We start from the raw sequence: 13,986 nt of genomic DNA, 5'->3' as shown, positions 1-13,986 counted from the left end.
TCTGTGTCAACTGTATAGGCATCAGAAACACCGTAATTACCAGTCGCTGCTGCTTTAGCAACTATGTCAGAGAGGCAGTTTCCATTGGAAACATAATCAGCGCCTTTAGTGTGTGCAGCACATTTGCATAAAGCAAGAGCAGACGGGAGGGTTACAGCATATAGAAGGTCTCGCAAAAGGCCAGCATGAGTGACTGGTTTTCCTGTAGAGGTCACCATGCCTCTTTGTTCCTATTGTTTAGCAAAGAAGAAAATTGTAGAGAATGCATTCTGGCTGTCTGTAGAAATGGACACCTTTTTTTCTTTGGCCAGTATGCATGCTCTTGTCAAAGCAATAAGTTCTGCTGCTTGGGCAGAGTGGGAAGAGTTGAGTTGTTTTGCTTCAATCACAGAATCAGGCAGGGCTATGACAGCATAGCCTGTGAATGTTTGTCGATTAGCACCTTTAAAACAAGAACCATCCACAAACCAGTGCTCACCGTCCTCATAGGGAACGTCAGTGAGGTCTGGTCTGGGGAGCTGAAATTGTGTTTCAGAGAGGCAATCATGTGGTTCTCCATCGTCTGTTGTTGGCAACAGAGTAGCCGGATTGAGAATTGAACATCTTTCAATGGTAATGTGCGGTTGTGACAACAACGTAGCCGTATAGGCTAATTGTCTGGCGGGTGACAAGAAGGACATTTTTGATTATAACAGTAGGACACTCACTACATGTGGAACTTTGACCACCAGCGGGTGAAACAAAACCACATCAGCCGTCTGTTGTACAGCCATAGCTGTGGCATACACTGCTTGGACACAGGGTGAGAGTCCTTGTCCAACAGGATCAAGACGTTTGGAGTAGTATCCCACTGGTTTCAGTTTGTCACCATGTCATTGTAGCAAAACAGCACACATGAAACCACGTTTACAATCCACCATTAAGGTGAATGGTTTATCGTAGTTCGGCAGGGATAAAACTGTGGAACCCACAACCTCCTTTTTGAAGTTCACAAATTGTTCTTCTGCCTCAGGAGTCCACATGATTGCATCTGTCATGTTCATAGGGGTGGAGTAAATGAGATCAAGTAAGTGCTGTGTTTTTTCTGCATAGCAAGAGATCCAGGTACAACAGTAATTACAGAGACCTAAAAAGGCCATCATGTCACGTTTTGTGATTGGCTTTGGAGCATTTAAAATTGCTCGGATACTCACTCGACTAAAAAGCCACCAAAAGCCATCTGAATCTTCTGAATGGTGTAAGACCTGGGCATGTCACAACATGTCCCGTGAGATTTCCAACATGGACTTACTTTTGTTCTCTGCCATTGCGGCTTCGTCCTGACGCGCGAATACCTCCATATGTCTTTCATTACAAAATCTTCTGTAACAGTGGAATTTGATGAAAAATGGCTGATGTCCACCTTTTCTGACATTTCTCTGGTAGTCACATGATGTCCCGGATCAACACAGCCTTCACTTTGGAAATGATTAGGTCATTTCAGCCTGTCGATGGCAGCTCGAAGCGCAGTGCGCCCTCAGCCGCTGTGGGCCATCTTTAATCCGGTTGTAATCCTCCTTAATCTGTGTGATACCCATAGGATTTTCACCGAAAGCCATCTGAATTTTCCGAATGGTTTCCACCCGGCTGTCTCACACAGTTTCTTGAAAAATTTGATGCAGCGCTGCTACAATCATTCAGACATTTTCCTGACAATGAAAATCCGATGAGAGGGGTGGACGAGTGCTCACTCAAAGCCTGCCCACAGGCGAATGACGCAACCAACAGGCGTGAAAAAACTCACGCATGCACACGAAGGTTCAAGCTTGGCTGATGCAAGCGCACATGATTCAAATCCATATAGTTTTTGCAAAAAATAAAAAGGTCGGATACTTTTCTAACAGACCTCGTATAGTGGAGCTGTCAGTGAAACCTTGTGGTAGACGAGTGAAAGTGTATCGCTTGTATCGGAAAGTAAATGGAAACCAGAACTGAGATTCTTTGTGGATAGGAACCAAGAAAAAGGCAGAGTGTTCAAGAGCATATGTGGGTCAGGCACAAGAGGTGCTCGTGACTTCACAGCTTCATTGACTGCTCTGAGATCCTGAACCATTCTCCAATTTTCACCATCGGCTTTTTCCACTGGGAAAATAGGTGTATTGCATGGTGAATCAGGACATTCAACAATGATCCCTGCTTTGAGCATCAATAACAGGTTCAATGCCTGCTTCCGCATCGGGTTTGAGTGGGTATTGTTTCACAAAAGGTCTCCACTCAGATTTTGGTTTGATTTGGACAGGTGCAATGGAGGTCAGCAGGCCCACATCCGTGGGACTGTTAACCCAAAGTTCAGGTGGGAGTGTATTCAGCAATGCTTTATCTGTATCTGAGAGCATGGCTGATACTAGCTCCTTATCTCATTCTTGTTCATCGTGCACCACTGGAAGTACATCAACCTTGCAATACATCAGTCTTCTGTATAAGTTCAATGATGGACTGTATTCCCAGTCGTCGGTTGAATTGGCATCCCAATCTAGTGCATTTTCGGCTTTTTTGGTCAGAAAACTGAGATCCTTCCACTTGGACGTTTCTGATTTGCACAGGGAGAGGTGGGGGGCCCAGCCTCCGAAAAACAGGGCTTTTCCAGATGGAGAAAGAGTCACTCCACAAACCGCTGTTGATTGTCTGTCTGTGTACATGTATTCGACAGACTGTGGTTCTGACGTCATTTTTAGTTTGATATCTGGGGTCTGGTCTGTGAGTGTAGTACAATGTGATGTGTAACTGTTCAGGATGGAGTGCATGCTGTAAATCAGTCAATTGCTTTACAGCATTTTGAAGTAGGCATGAAGCCTGTGTCATGTCCGTCAGGTCCAACGAGTATCTAGTCGCTTCTGTGGCGTCATAAAATATGTCATCTGTAGTCAGTCTGACCATTTTCATTCCTCCTGAAGTTGGGAGGATGCCAATCTTTAGACTTTGTAACAAGTCGCGTCCCAGGAGATTCACTGGACATGTTGGAGAAAAGACAATGGGTTTGTTTATCTCACGGTGGGTGTCTGGATCAGTAATGTTCACTGGTTTCAACATTACTTCTTGGTTAGTCATACCATTAGCTGATTTCACATAAATTTTATTGTGTGATTGTTTTGCTTTGGAGGCAGTGTGTTCATCACTGTTCTACATGCGCCCGTATCACACAAGAACTCAAAAAGAAAACCATTTACCACCAAAGTGATGGTGGGTTTGTCTTTCATGCCCATCATTGTCCATGCTCCACAACTGTCCACTGAATCCAATTTGTCATTGTCAGAATCATCAGAGTTATCCTGCCTGTGAGTTGGTGTGACAGGAATGTCATCTGATTTAAATACTGCAGTTTTTGCAGCTTCTAGTCATTTTTCAAAGGGAGGGGCTGATGGAGCAGGGCCCTTCCTTTGAGATGGACCTTGTTGATAGGGGCAGTCTCGTGCCCAATGTCCAAATTCTCCACAACTCCAACGGGTATTTTCCTGTCTGTCAAATATCACACGTGCTCTTCCCCTGACCTGAGGGCGGCATCCACCACATCCGCGACCTCGGCCATGTCCGTGGGGAAATCCAAACTGCAAAAACACCTCATCATTTGAATAGAACTCATCCAAAGAGAAAATATTAGGACAGCCTGATTGACCTGATTTCTTTTTCTGTCCTTTTTGTCCAATCACTTTGTTGGCATGTCTGACCCATGCCATAGTTTGTGTGAGTGTCTGGGTGTCGAGTTCAACACAATGTTTCTTCACCCACATACTTATTGGGGGTAAAAGGCCATTTAGGACTGCTTGTTTTAGCTGATTTTGGTAGGGGCCAGCCGCATTTTCACTGTAAGGTATACCGCTATTGGCATGAAACACCTGTTCAAACCTCACCAGGAAGTCATCAGAGTCCTCGTCTGATTTCTGTTTGGTTGAAGCAATAACATCATAATTTGCTTTACATTGGAATTTGGTTTTAAGACGCCCATTAAATGCTTCAACCTGTTCATCTAGGCCCCCTTCAAGGTCTTTTGAGTATGGAATGACGTGGCCATTCGCATCTCGTCCAGTATAAATACCTTGGACATGTACCCAGTTTTTTTTTTCTCCCTTCTGTCCAACATCAATGAGGTGGGGTGCCCACTTGAAAACCCTATGAAGTCTACAGGTTCTTGTCATGCAGCTCTGCCCTCAGTTGAAGACGTCTGAGGGGAGTGACTTTATTGTTAGCCATCGTACAGAAGGAGCAGGAGGTAACTCCTGCCAGGTTGGCTGCGGTATACCCTACCATGTAAAGACATTCCACATCTGATGACTCAGTGGCTGCTAGGAAAGACTAGTTGGCAACCATGGAAGAGTGGTGACAGCGGGGAGAGACTGCTGGCATCTGGGGAAGACTAGAAACGTGGTGCTAAGGCTTGGCAGGCCAAAGCACTTTCTCCTATATATATATATATATATATATATATATATATATATATATATATATATATATATATATATATATATATATATATATATACACATATATAGGTAGCTTAGCCGCCGTTAGTTCCCCCCTGGCAGATCCCGAGCAGTCGGGAAAGCAGGCTGACTGGGTGACTGTGAGAAGGACGCGTAGCCCTAAACAGAAGCCCCGTGTACACCGTCAACCCGTTCACATCTCTAACCGTTTTTCCCCACTCGACGATACACCCGCCGAGGATCAAACTCTGGTTATTGGCGACTCTGTTTGAGAAATGTGAAGTTAGCGACACCAGCAACCATAGTCAATTGTCTTCCGGGGGCCAGAGCAGGCGACATTGAAGGAAATTTGAAATTGCTGGCTAAGGCTAAGCATAAATTTGGTAAGATTGTAATTCACGTCGGCAGTAATGACACTCGGTTACGCCAATCGGAGGTCACTAAAATTAACATTAAATCGGTGTGTAACTTTGCAAAAACAATGTCGGACTCTGTAGTTTTCTCTGGGCCCCTCCCCAATCGGACCGGGAGTGACATGTTTAGCCGCATGTTCTCCTTGAATTGCTGGCTGTCTGAGTGGTGTCCAAAAATGAGGTGGGCTTCATTGATAATTGGCAAAGCTTCTGGGGAAAACCTGGTCTTGTTAGGAGAGACGGCATCCATCCCACTTTGGATGGAGCAGCTCTCATTTCTAGAAATCTGGCCAATTTTCTTGGATCCTCCAAACTGTGACTGTCCAGGGTTGGGACCAGGAGGCAGAGTTGTGGTCTTACACACCTCTCTGCAGCTTCTCTCCCCCTGCCATCCCCTCATTGCCCCATCCCCGTAGAGACGGTGCCTGCTCCCAGACCACCAATAACCAGCAAAAATCTATTTAAGCATAAAAATTCAAAAAGAAATAATAATATAGCACCTTCAACTGCACCACAGACTAAAACAGTTAAATGTGGTCTATTAAACATTAGGTCTCTCTCTTCTAAGTCCCTGTTGGTAAATGATATAATAATTGATCAACATATTGATTTATTCTGCCTAACAGAAACCTGGTTACAGCAGGATGAATATGTTAGTTTAAATGAGTCAACACCCCCGAGTCACACTAACTGTCAGAATGCTCGTAGCACGGGCCGGGGCGGAGGATTAGCAGCAATCTTCCATTCCAGCTTATTAATTAATGAAAAACCCAGACAGAGCTTTAATTCATTTGAAAGCTTGTCTCTTAGTCTTGTCCATCCAAATTGGAAGTCCCAAAAACCAGTTTTATTTGTCTTAAATATGATCAATCTATCTTTGTTAGTTGGCTATGTACCACAGGCTTTTAAGGTGGCAGTAATTAAACCATTACTTAAAAAGCCATCACTTGACCCAGCTATCTTAGCTAATTATAGGCCAATCTCCAACCTTCCTTTTCTCTCAAAAATTCTTGAAGGGTAGTTGTAAAACAGCTAACTGATCATCTGCAGAGGAATGGTCTATTTGAAGAGTTTCAGTCAGGTTTTAGAATTCATCATAGTACAGAAACAGCATTAGTGAAGGTTACAAATGATCTTCTTATGGCCTCGGACAGTGGACTCATCTCTGTGCTTGTTCTGTTAGACCTCAGTGCTGCTTTTGATACTGTTGATCATAAAATTTTATTACAGAGATTAGAGCATGCCATAGGTATTAAAGGCACTGCGCTGCGGTGGTTTGAATCATATTTGTCTAATAGATTACAGTTTGTTCATGTAAATGGGGAATCTTCTTCACAGACTAAAGTTAATTATGGAGTTTCCACAAGGTTCTGTGCTAGGACCAATTTTATTCACTTATACATGCTTCCCTTAGGCAGTATTATTAGACGGTATTGCTTAAATTTTCATTGTTACGCAGATATACCCAGCTTTATCTATCCATGAAGCCAGAGGACACACACCAATTAGCTAAACTGCAGGATTGTCTTACAGACATAAAGACATGGATGACCTCTAATTTCCTGCTTTTAAACTCAGATAAAACTGAAGTTATTGTACTTGTGCCCCACAAATCTTAGAAACATGGTGTCTAACCAGATCCTTACTCTGGATGGCATTACCCTGACCTCTAGTAATACTGTGAGAAATCTGGAGTCATTTTTGATCAGGATATGTCATTCAAAGCGCATATTAACAAATATGTAGGACTGCTTTTTGCATTTACGCAATATCTCTAAATCAGAAAGGTCTTGTCTCAGAGTGATGCTGAAAAACTAATTCATGCATTTATTTCCTCTAGGCTGGACTATTGTAATTCATTATATCAGGTTGTCCTAAAAGTTCCCTAAAAAGCCTTCAGTTAATTCAAAATGCTGCAGCTAGAGTACTGACGGGGACTAGCAGGAGAGAGCATATCTCACCCATATTGGCCTCTCTTCATTGGCTTCCTGTTAGTTCTAGAATAGAATTTAAAATTCTTCTTCTTACTTATAAGGTTTTGAATAATCAGGTCCCATCTTATCTTAGGGACCTCGTAGTACCATATCACCCCATTAGAGCGCTTCACTCTCAGACTGCAGGCTTACTTGTAGTTCCTAGGGTTTGTAAGAGTAGAATGGGAGGCAGAGCCTTCAGCTTTCAGGCTCCTCTCCTGTGGAACCAGCTCCCAATTCAGATCAGGGAGACAGACACCCTCTCTACTTTTAAGATTAGGCTTAAAACTTTCCTTTTTGCTAAAGCTTATAGTTAGGGCTGGATCAGGTGACCCTGAACCATCCCTTAGTTATGCTGCTATAGACGTAGACTGCTGGGGGGTTCCCATGATGCACTGTTTCTTTCTCTTTTTGCTCTGTATGCACCACTCTGCATTTAATCATTAGTGATCGATCTCTGCTCCCTTCCACAGCATGTCTTTTTCCTGGTTTTCTCCCTCAGCCCCAACCAGTCCCAGCAGAAGACTGCCCCTCCCTGAGCCTGGTTCTGCTGGAGGTTTCTTCCTGTTAAAAGGGAGTTTTTCCTTCCCACTGTAGCCAAGTGCTTGCTCACAGGGGGTCGTTTTGACCGTTGGGGTTTTACATAATTGTTGTATGGCCTTGCCTTACAATATAAGCGCCTTGGGGCAACTGTTTGTTGTGATTTGGCGCTATATAAAAAAAAAATTGATTGATTGATTGATTGATATATATATATATATATATATATATATATACATATATATATATATATATACGAGGTCTGTTAGAAAAGTATCCGACCTTTTTATTTTTTTCAAAAACCATATGGATTTGAATCACGTGTGATTGCATCAGCCAAGCTTGAACCTTCGTGCGCATGCGTGAGTTTTTTCACGCCTGTCGGTTGCGTCATTCGCCTGTGAGCAGGCTTTGTGTGAGCAGTAGTCCACCCCTCTCGTCGTTTTTTTATTGCGAATAAATGTCTGAATGATTTGGAGCTTTGCTGCATCAGTTTTTTTCCAGAAACTGTGAGAGACCTCCAGGTGGACACCGTTCGGAAAATTAATATGGCTTTCAGGGACAATTTTATGGGGATTACACAGATTAAGGAGTGATCCAAACGGTTTAAAGACCGCCCACAACTGCTGAGAGCACGCCGCGCTCTGAGCGCCGATCAACAGGCTCAAAGCCCGCTGAAACAACCAGATCATTTCCAACGTGAAGGCTTTGTTGATGCGGGATGTCGTCTGACTTTCACAAAAAGGCAGAAGGCGTGGACATCAGCACTTTTTCGGCATATTCCACTGTTACAGGAGTTTTTTTCATGGAAAGAAAAGTGGAGGGACGCGCCACAGGGCCGTTCATGACGCGGCACAAAACCACCTCCGTGTTGGTCTCACAGGACAGCTTTCAGGTGGATTTCAGACGGCTGTCGGTTGCTTTTCAGTCGTGTGATTATCCGAGAAATTGAGCATGAGCTGGACCTGCTCCAACATGTCCTGTGAGGCTTCATCAGGGCGTTGCTTTGCGCCATGCGGCTCCACCACGATGCGCGGAACTCCTCCGCACATCTGTCTCAATGTGCCAAAAAAGTGCTGATGTCCACGTCTTTTGTCACGGAATTTCGCGCATCGCGGTGGAGCCGCATGGCGCAAAGCAACGCCGTGATGAAGCCGTGCTGATGTCCACGCCTTCTGCCTTTTTGTGAAAGTCAGACGACGTCCCGGATCAACAAAGCCTTCATGTTGGAAATGATGTGGTTGTTTCAGCGGGGTTTGAGCCTGTCGATCGGCGCTTGGAGCGCAGCGCGCTCTCAGCAGTTGTGGGCGGTCTTTAAACCATCTGGATCACTCCTTAATCTGTGTAATCCCCATAAAATCGTCCCTGAAAGCCATATTAATTTTCCGAACGGTGTCTACCTGGAGGTCTCTCACAGTTTCTGGAAAAAAATTGATGCAGCAAAGCTCCAAATCATTCAGACATTTATTTGCAATAAAAAAACAACGATAGGGGTGGACCAGTGCTCACACAAAGCCTGCCCACAAGCGAATGACGCAACCGACAGGCGTGAAAAAACTCACGCATGCACACGAAGGTTCAAGCTTGGCTGATGCAATCACACGTGATTCAAATCCATATGGTTTTTGAAAAAAATAAAAAGGTTGGATACTTTTCTAACAGACCTCACATATATATATATATATATATATATATATATATATATATATACATATATATATATGTTTGTGTGTGTGAGTAAATGATGATTTTAATGGCATATGTGAATTTTTCCAACAATTACCTTGATACATTTATAATTGTATTGGATCATATTGCATTGTGTATGGTTAGTTTTATTAGTTCTACACATATCTCAGTAGTTCCACAATTGTTTTTTTCAATCATGTTTTCTTTGCCAACATTTGTGAAGGAAGTAAAATTCAAGCAACATCTATAGTGCTTCATTCTCATTACAATTTTAAAAATAGTGTAACTCACTGTTGCATGATTATATACTCACACATGCATTTGTCTTCTTTACTCCAGTTTGTCACGTGTTACTAACTTGGTCCATCATGTGACATGTTGGACACATTTGGCTGCATCTTATATGGTTATCATTAGTTCTGTGAAAACTGTGAGCATCCACAGATAGATATATTCAGGAGGTATGAGTGAAAATGTGAGAATGGGATGAAAGTAGAATGTGAGGATGAGTGTGACAGAGACCCAGAGAAATGTGTGCTACCGGCATTTAACCCCCAATGTAAGTGCCACTCATCTGTCATCTACTGACAAAAAGGGAAAAAGGAAATTAAAGACAGCATTAAAAGAAAACAAACATGGCGAGTACAATTTAGACAGACAGAGGAAGGATAAGAAAAGAAAATGATTCTCAGATAACACTGACACTGTGTTCAAATCTCTGATCTGTCTTTGTTGCCGAAGCTTGTTAGCAGTACGAGTGAAACATCTGTCACAACATCACAGGTAAAACTCGTTTTGTCCTTTCATCTCCACTTTTTACCTGTGTCAGTGACATTTGTGGCATTTGGAATTCTTTTTATTTGACACTATGACAACAAAAAGGAAGAGAAAGAGAGCATCATAATGGGAAATGGATAAAATAAAAGACCACGCATACTTTGAGAGCTTAACTAAAGGCCGTCAGACAGCGAGTCTGATGCAACAAATGACACAAAATTGTGTGATTCTCTGTCTGTTGCCATGAAGCAGTCACACCAGCTGTAACATGATTTCAGTGACTGCTTGTATGGGATCACAAAATTAAAAAAAAGGGTCACTGAGAGAGCGCTACAACCACATCTTAAGTTTCTGACACAATATCAAGTAAAGTTTATGTGATTTGGTGATACCAGAACCAGGTTTTCAACACTAAGAACTCACAGTAAATCATGAACTGACACGCTGTGAACCCCCACCCACCCAATGAAGGTGGATCTTGTAATGGGAAAAAGCCACGTATTTCTCTTGTTTCATATTCAACATTCAGAAACGAATGTCAGGATTAGACCAATGAGTGTTGTGCATGGAAATTTGCAGGATAATGCATAAAATATCATGGTTAACTTTTTGTATGTGAACATATGGAACACTTCTTGAGAATAGCTCGCCATAATACATAGTTCTGTGTGATCTTAACATTCCCTCATTTCTACCAGCTTTCAGACCAGAGGATCATCGGTTCAAACCCAGCCAGACTAAATCACTAAGGGTCCTTGGGCAAGGTCCTTAATCCCCTAGGTCAGGGGTATTCAACTTGTTCCAGAAAGGGCCAAGAGGTTGCAGGTTTTCTTTGTAACCACCCACTCCACCAGGTGATGGAAAAAAAAAAAGAATTTCATCCATTTTGGTATAAGGCTGCAACATAACAAATACTTTCCGGATGCCCTGTATACTGATGTCAGGGTGCTGCCATGCAAGGTGCTCACTATACATCGGAAGCAACTCAGGGATTAAAGAACTTGCCAAAGGACCCTTTGTGATTGTCTTTTCTGGCAGGGGTTTAAACAAAGAATCCTCTAGTCTCAAGACCAGTGCTTAATCACGAGACCATCACTTCCATGGATACATATTCTAGGTATTTGTGGTTAATGGCAACCGTAGGTGTATCTTTAAGCAGTTCTTCTGAATAGCCATTGTAAATATTCTTACTTACGAAGAAATATACCCACTTATTCCAGTTTGTGGTCACAGTTCAAGTTATTTTGTTCACACACAGGAAAACAGTACTCCTCACATCTTCCACCACACACAGCTGTTGTAAACAAATATTAAGACAAAAATAATGGAGTCACATAAAAATAATATGAGTGAAGCGCCGCACAGCAGCGCGAAGCTTGCTCATGCTACGGGGCGTCCTAAACAGGAAGGGCCAATTTTCAAATCCACAATAAAACAGGAAATGTTCAAATGTCAGATACTTCCTGGATTGACAGACCAGATCCCATAGAATCTCACGGGAACTCAATGGCAAGATAACACTCAAACAGGAAGTGCCAAATTCTCACTCACAGTGAAACAAGAAATGTTCAAATGTCAAACACTTCCTGGCATGGGTGGAGCTAGAGCGGAGGCCAGGGTTTCATTGGACGTTCCTGAAATCTGATTGACACAGATGATTGACGTCACGGCACCACGTCTGGTTGAAAGAGCTGCATTTTCAAATCAGTGAGTCACATTAGCTATGTTTACATGGACACTTTATTTCTGATCCGATTGAATTCTATCCGATCGGTGGATCAGATTGTCCTGTTTACATGAACGTGCCCTAAAGTGATCCGCTTGCTGTGCGTGTTTACATGCACCGTGATTATGATCCGATTCAGTCAGTGGAGCAATCCCATAATGCTTTGCATTGTGACATCTGCTGTTTGTGATATACGCAAATGAGTTGTACCTGGAAGCCCACCCGTATAAACAATGGATTTGTTTTCTGGAGTAATTAAGATTACTGTTATTCTTTGCATGTTTTTTTGAAACTGCAGCATCAGAGGAACATGCTTCTTCTTCAGGACTTGTTCAGAAAGAGACGAGCGCAGTGAAATGTGTTTTTACGTGATGTAGCACGGAGCACGGTTAGTAAAGCCGTAATGAAAACACCGACGGATTAAACAGCTGATTTACGAGCCAACTGAAAATGAAGCCTTGGACATCAGACGGCGCTTTGAGGAAACACATGATATCGCTCAAATAACTGACGGGACACATGCAGGTAGGTTATTTCTGAACGTCTGTCGTCATCAACTGCCAAAGGTACCTTTCAAACTTTTAAGAGAAAAAAAAGTAATATCCACTACACCCTGTGCTTTTTTCCCTGATTTATTCTTAAGGATATAATTACTCATTAAACAAAAATTTTAAAAAACAACCATTTTCTGTTTTAGGGTGTGAAAAACACTGACGGACTGAGGGAGAAGACTACACATTATTACGAATCAGTGGTGACCCTGCAGATCCACTCCTCGACTGGTTGCTGAAAGGCTTCATAAATTCTACACATATGACCCCAGAGGAGAAATCTGTTAATGTGAGCTCAGCTCACTCTGTGTGACAGTAGAAAACACTTTAAGGATTTTGAAGTTGAGGTGGAGGGTGCTACTGAAGAGATTTTCACTTCACCTTTACACCAGTTGTGATAACAACCTGCTCTGCACATCATAATTTGTCAAAATGAGAGGAACAAGGCAAGCAACAACTGGTTGGAGAACGCTGGTCACTTTGATGGCATCTTTCCTCAGGCTGGACCACAAGTCTGGATGCAGAGCCGTTCCGGCGGGAGCAGGACAACGATGGCATTTAAGGAGTACATGTTCAATCACGTCCCTCTCTGAAATGGTCATCTCCATTAACAAAATAATAATTTTAAAAAAATGACAAACACATTTTCTCTCTTTTTTTTTAATTAAAGTGAATACAGCTTTCTTCAGTACACATATATAAAATTAAAAACCTGGCAGGACCACAACAATCTGGTTAAAAATAAAAATAGTGCTAAAAACTTTTATTCACTTACATCAAAGCTTGGCATTACTTCTTAGACTGGTGTTACAGTGAAGTCAGATCATAAAACCAAACCCTAAAGGTGGCTCTTTGTCAGCAAAATAACGAGAAACTAAACATCAGGGCCAGTTTCTTACATTCAGTTTCTACATGTTGTGTAGGCTGTAGTCAATGTTTCCACTGTTATTTTGATCATTCCGAGTGTGCAGATGTGGCAGGTGGTAACTTGGGTCGGGTGGTCAGGTGGCTCGCTGTGATTCGTGATGAAATAGTGGACTTAGTAGAGGACCTAGCTGAGATGCGTGCACATCATTTAGGAGAGGTTAACGCACCTGTTCCAGACTAATATGACCCCAATGAACAACTTGGGATATGTTCCAAAATCTCTGTCCAGGACTAACAGCCCAAAATGCCCACGCCCTTTTACATCCCAAGTGTTACTTCATATACAACTGTATTTTCTAAACAGCAGCAACTAGAGATTTTCAAAGGTGTTGAAAATGACCAGTACATCTTTGGGAGGGCCAAAGAAAACTGTAAAATTTCTATTTTGATATTTTAAGAGAAAATGGCTAAAATAAGTGGGTCAACGTATTACCACACATCCAAAGAAAATGAACATTTTTCAAATAGGCAATTTTTATTTTCAGTCCTACTGTTATCAATGGAACATACATTTAATGTTGTGTGGGCCGCTGAAGAGGAGGTACTGCTGGCCCACCACCACCAGAGGGCGCCCTGCCTGGAGTGCGGGCTCCAGGCACCAGAGGGCGCTGCCGCCTTATGGGAGCAGCCTGGGTGACAGCTGTCACCCATCACTGGACACAGCTGTTCCACTCAGCACAGAGGTATATCAGGAGGACGGCGTCTCCACCTCAGTGCCGAGATATCGCCTTTAGACTGAGGTAACGTACTCTGCATTTATATTCTGATTAAAAGACTTGTTAAACCTTTTCAGGACTGCTGATTACTGAAAGCTAAATTGCTTGGATAAGTACTCACCTGCCTGCCATATTGTGACTAGAGGTGGAGGCGGCTTCTCCCCTCTCCGTTACTGGGTGCTGTCGCATCCACGCCTGTGTTGTTGCTCTCTCCCGC

Source organism: Thalassophryne amazonica, chromosome 6 (genome assembly GCF_902500255.1).
Source record: "Thalassophryne amazonica chromosome 6, fThaAma1.1, whole genome shotgun sequence".
Lineage (NCBI taxonomy): Eukaryota > Metazoa > Chordata > Actinopteri > Batrachoidiformes > Batrachoididae > Thalassophryne > Thalassophryne amazonica.
This window is presented reverse-complemented; position numbering follows the sequence as displayed.